We start from the raw sequence: 6,386 nt of genomic DNA, 5'->3' as shown, positions 1-6,386 counted from the left end.
GGGATGGGAAACTGCCCTTAACAGTTATAGGTACACTTCACTCTGTTGTGCTTTTCTTTATTGTATTTCACAGGTACTGCTTTTCTTTTCTTTGTTCTTTTTCTTTAACAAATTAAAAGTTTGTGTTAGTCAACCTTGCTTCCAGCAAGTCTTTCGGCTCCATGTTTCCAACATGGTTTGCTCACTTCATGTCTGTGTGTCACGTTTTGATACCTCTTGCAATGTTCACACCCTCAGCAGCAAAAATGATGGACTCAGTGAAGGCTCAGATAATGATTAGGATATTTCTTTTAGCAAACAGGTGTTTTTAATTAAGATATCTATATTGTTCTGAGGCATAATACTATTGCCCACTTAATAGCCTGCAGTATAGTATAAACATAAATTTTATGAAAACACTGGGAAACCAAAAATTTCTTGTGACTCAATTGTGATATTAACTTTCCTTTGGGCGTTGGAAACCAAACTTGCAGTATTTTCTGAGTCTGCCTGTGCTTTGGGATTGTGAGTAAATCAGAGAGAAATCATGTGAAGCTGGCATGGAATGTACCCTGTGCTCTTGTTCCAGTACAGGTAAACACTGTGCAGATTAGATGTTCTATTCATGTTTTCTCCTGTCTGTGGAGTTTCCCAGAAATCAGGGTGGCACTCCCCTGAGGTGGGATGATGCCTTGAATGCGCTGGACTGGTGCACTCTGCCCTCAGTTGGGGAGCCAGAACCCACACCACTAAAAAAAAATAATAATGATAATTGAAATCAAGTTATCTTGATTGTAATTTGGCAAACAATAGGGAAGGAATAGACACTTGTGGGTGGTTAAATGAATGAAAGTGGGAGTGGTTTATGAAAAAGGGCAAGTGAGAGATAGGTAAGTTTGGGGCCCCTGAAACATTTTGGAGCTTTGTGTTACATCCACTGAGGGTGTCTACCTCATAGTGACTTTCAGTGGCATACTCTTAACTGGGATATGCTAGTTTTCCTTGCTAACCAGGATTTTTCTGATAAAGGGTCCTTTGCCCTTGACCCCTGCTTATTCTTTGACATCTCCTGGGTTGAAAATTGAATCACAGTGTATTGGGTTGAATCTCCATGGACAAATTGATCACACTAAGGACTGGCATCCTTGGCAGTCTCAGGACAGGCCAGGCAACGGGCCAGGCATTTTATAGGCATTATTCTCAGTCCCCAAGACAGACCTTCTGAAACCCATTTCACAGATGAAGAAATTGAGGCTCGCAGAGTTTGGTAAGGTATTCAGTTTCTCACAGTTCTTAAATGACAGTTGAAAGTAGACTCCTGGCCTAAATAAGTCTGATGCCCACACTTTGCCATTCCTCCTCGCCTGAGGCCAACTTTGTGTTCCTTCATTTGCCTTCCTTCTGATCGACTGGTCCAGCATGTATGTCAGGTGATAAAAAGGAGAACTCTGTGCCCAAAACACTGCATGGAAATATGTAACCACAGCAATAAGCATATCAAAATAACTGAGAAGTCTGAATAAAGCAGAGAAAGGTAATATTTAGTAACAATGTAATCATCTACATATCCAAAATCAGAGAACCCAAATGATCAGGGGCCCAGAAAATCATGCTGGACAGCCCCTTGCATATGGAAGTTAAAACCGTTCAAAGAGAAGTTACACAAAAGGTGAAGTGTGGCTCCTAAAGAGAAGGGGTAGATGAAAGTGTTTTATCCTTTGTCAACACATCCATCCTGCCTTGCCTTACAACTTCCCTATTTCGCAGCACTCCTGGGATGGGAACTTGGTCTCTGAAGGGTTTTCAATAGGGAAACGGGTCAAAAGGTTGTCAGGATGTGTCCTTGCCCAGGAAGACTTTTAATAAAGAAATAGGAACCAGGAGAAAGAGGCCCTTACAGGTGGGCTGGGGAGGGTAACATGCCCCAGGCAAAGTTCTCAGCCTGAACAATCGCTCACTTAAAGTTCAGGGTTCTCAGGGACTTGTGACTCCACCCTAGGAGGCTGTCCAGGTCAGCAGACCTTTATCTGAGGTTGGCTGGCTCAGGTCAGTAGAGAGAAATATTTCTAAGGTGTGCCAGGAGGAAGGAGAGCAGCCCTGCCAAGCCCATATCAGCAGAGACCTCACGGAATCCTCCCTGTTGGCATGGCAGATCCTTGTAAATGTCAGGCAGAGATGGCCTCATATCCTTCTCAGGGGTAACAGAAAAGTGATGAGCTTGATTTGAGACGGAGGTCTCAGGTCAGCAGAGGGGGAACACTTAGGCCTTCACCTGAGTCAGATTTAGGGTACGGAGTCAGCACCCCCAGTGGGATCACCATCATATGCGTTCTCAACCTGCCTGATGCAGTTGTCACTCATGGCATGGCAGGTGTGGTCAAACAAGCCACCCTCACATCCTTTTGGATCTCAGGAAATGAGAGCCTTTCTCTGCAGAAATGTTCTCAGATCCACAAAGAGGGGAGCCTCGGGTCCTGCCTGCATCCAAATCAAGCTAACTGAGGATTGAGGGGCCCACCCACTTTTGGATAGAGGGGTAAGAGGGCCTGGCCCTGCACTCAAGACTGAGATCCTGAGAGAAGGGTGTGGGACTGAGCCACCACCCCAGGCCCCAAAGATTTTTTTAAGTTTCCTTTTTTAAAGCAGTTTTAGATTGACAGCAAAATGGCGCAGAAAGTACAGAGAGTGCCCATATGTGTTCTTCCTGGACACGTGTACAGCCTCCCCCACTGTCAGTGGCCCCCAGTAGAGTGGGCTGTTTGCTACAATCTAGGAAGCTACTTTTGGAGAAGGCAATGGCACCCCACTCCAGTACTCTTGCCTGGAAAATCCCATGGATGGAGGAGCCTGGTAGGCTGCAGTCCATGGGGTTGCTGAGGGTCAGACACGACTGAGCAACTTCACTTCTCACTTTTCACTTTCATGCATTGGAGAAGGAAATGGCAACCCACTCCAGTGTTCTTGCCTGGAGAATCCCAGGGACGGGAGAGCCTGGTGGGCTGCCGTCTATGGGGTCACACAGAGTCGGACATGACTGAAGTGACTTAGCAGCAGCAGCAGGAAACTACTTTAGCAAGCAGTCCTGACCTAGCACACTTACTTGCTTACTTGCGTTACCTTCGTTCTTGGTATTGTACCCACTGTGAATATAGACAAATGGATGATGACTTGTATCCAGCCTTATGGGCTTCCCTGGTGAGTCAGCAGTAAAGAATCCACCTGCCCATGCAGGAGACACAGATTCAATCCCTGGATGGGAAGATCCCCTGGAGAAGACAGAGGCAACTCACCCCAGTGTTCTTGCCTGAGAAATCCCATAAACAGAGGAGCCTGGCAGGCTACAATCTGTGAGGTTGCAAAGAATCACTCATGACTGAGCAACTAAACAACAGCATCCACCCCTATAGGGTCATACAAAGCAGTTTCACAACAGCAAAACCTCTCTGTGCTCTGTTCATCCCTCCCTCTGCCCATCCGCACCCAGTCCCAGGCAACCATTGGTCTTTTTACTGTTTCTATAGTTCTGCTTTTTCCAGGAGTCATGTAGTTGGAATCATGCAGTGTGTAGCCTTTTCACATTAGTTTCTTTCACTTAGTAATACACATCTAAGGTTCCTCCATGTCTCTTCAGGGTTTGGAAACTTATTCATTTTTCACACTGAACATTATTCCATTACTTATCCTGTTACCTGCTAAAGGACCCCATTGTTGCTTTTTTTAAGTTTTGGAAAATATGAGTTAAGCTGCTATAAAGAACTGCATGCAGGTTTTGTGTGGATGTAAGTTTCCAGCTCATCTGGCTAAACACCAAGGAGCATGACCACTAGATCATAGGGTAAGAGTATGTTTGTTGTTTAGTCGCTCAGTCATGTCTGACTCTTTGCCACCTCATGGACTATAGCCCACCAGGCTCCTCTATCCATGGGATTTCCCAGGCACGAATACTGGAGTGGGTTACCATTGCCTTTTCCAGGGAATCTTCCCAACTCAGGGATCGAACCCATGTCTCCTGCAATGCAGATGGATTCTTTACCATTGAGCCACTTTGGAAGACCAAGAATATGTTCAGTTTGTTAAAAGAAAAAAAGCAATTTATTAAGGTATGATTGACATACAATAACCTGTACATATTTAATGTATACAGATTGATGAGTTTGGAGTTAAGTCTACTGTGAAACTACCACCACAGTTTATGCCACCAACATATCCATTACCTCCAAAATTTCCCTCTCACTCTTTTTAAAGTTTATTTTTAATTGGAGTATAGTTGCTTTACAATATTGCGTTGGTTTCTGCCATACATCAACACGAATCAACCATAGGTATTCATATTTCCCCTTCTACTTGAACCTCCCTCCCACCTCCCACTCCTTCCTACCCGTCTTGGTTATCACAGAGCAGTGGTTTGAGCCCTACATCTATGTCTCCATTCCTGACCTGCAAATACATTCATAAGTACCATATCTCAAGATTCCATATGTATGCATCAGTATACCATATTTATATTTCTCCTTCTGACTTAACTTCACTCTGTACAATTGGCTCAAGGTTCATCCAGCACATTAGAACTGACTCAAATGTGTTCCTTTTTATTGCTTAGTAGTTTTCTGTTCTATATATATGTACCACAGCTTCTTTATCCATTCGTCTATCAATGGACACCTAAGTGGCTTCCATGTCCTAGCTATTGTAAATAGTGCTGCAACTAACATTGGAGTTCAGTTCAATTCAGTTGCTGAGTCGTTTCCGACTCTTTGCGACCCCATGAATCGCAGCATGCCAGGCCTCCCTGTCCATCACTAACTCCCGGAGTTCCCCCAAACTCACGTCCATCCAGCCAGTGATGCCATTCAGCCATCTCATCCTCTGTCGTCCCCTTCTCCTCCTGCCCTCAATCCCTGCCATCATCAGACTTTTCCAATGAGTCAACTCTTTGCATGAGGTGGCCAAAGTACTGAACTTTCAGCTTTAGCATCGTTCATTCCAAAGAAATCCCTGGGCTGATTTCCTTCAATGGACTGGTTGGATCTCCTTGCAGTCCAAGGGACTCTCAAGAGTCTTCTCCAACACCACAGTTCAAAAGCATCAATTCTTCGGCGCTCAGCCTTCTTCACAGTCCAACTCTCACATCCATACATGACCACTGGAAAAACCATAGCCTTGACTAGACGGACCTTTGTTGGCAAAGTAATGTCTCTGCTTTTGAATATGCTATCTAGGTTGGTCATAACTTTTCTTTCAAGGAATAAGCGTCTTTTAATTTCATGGTTGCTGTCACCATCTGTAGTTATTTTGAGTAGATGTGTCTTATTCAGTTATGGCTTCTTAAGGGTATATGCCCAATAGTGGGATTGTTAGATCATGTGGTAGTTTTATTCATAATTTTAAGGAATTTCTATACTGTTCTCCATAGTGGCTGTATCAATTTACATTCCCACCAACAATGCAAGAATGTTCCCTTTTCTGTACACACTCTCCAGCATTTATTGTTTGTAGCTTTTTTGATCATGGCAATTCTAAGAGTTGCTTTGTCACCCTTTATGTTTTCTGTGTGTGATAAGAACACTTATCATAGTATTTGCCCTCTTAGAGAGTATACAATATAGTATTCTTAACTATAAGCTCTATATTATATAGTAGTTTCCTAGAAGTTATTCATTTTGTATAATTAAACTTTGTAACTTTTGATTAATACTGAGAATTGGAATACTGCCTGCCATATCAGTGAATAAACATTGTCAGTTATCAACAGTTGCAGCCCCCACAGATGGTGAGCCTTGAGGGAACACAAGATGTAAAACTATGGGATACAGATAGGTGAGGTGCATATCAGAGGAATGATTTCAGTGAGCCCAGATTCTTGCATCTTCCCATACAAGGAAAAGCGCTAAAGTCCTTCACTTGGGTTATCTGGTTTTCCTTCACTTATGATAATCTTTTGATATTCAGACTACCCGCCCTTTGTTGAAAAACTTCTATATGACCTGGCTACTCCCCTCCCGCCCTGGCTGGAGCAGTTTGAACTCTCAGGGTTACTCGAGATGTTGCCTCCTGGGTAGAAGTCCTAAAGGTTTCTACCAAATAGAACATAGCTGTCAACTATTTGGTTGCCAATGTTTTTTAAGTCTACTGCTCCTTCCCATCCACCTTCCCATAGCCTCCGGCAACCACCACTCTATTTTCTGCTTCTTTGACTTTGACCATTTTAGATTGCTCCTATAAATATCATGTAGTATTTGTCCTTCTGTGTCTGGCTTATTTCACTATAGCATAAAGTCCTCTAGTTATATCCATGCTGTCATAACTGGAGAGGTTAGCTTCTTTTTAAGGCTGAATGATATTCCATTATATGTATATTTTACATCTTTATCCATTCATCTGTCTCTGGACACTTAGGCTACTTCCCT

Source organism: Bos javanicus, chromosome X, assembly GCF_032452875.1.
Source record: "Bos javanicus breed banteng chromosome X, ARS-OSU_banteng_1.0, whole genome shotgun sequence".
NCBI classification, from domain to species: domain Eukaryota; kingdom Metazoa; phylum Chordata; class Mammalia; order Artiodactyla; family Bovidae; genus Bos; species Bos javanicus.
This window is presented reverse-complemented; position numbering follows the sequence as displayed.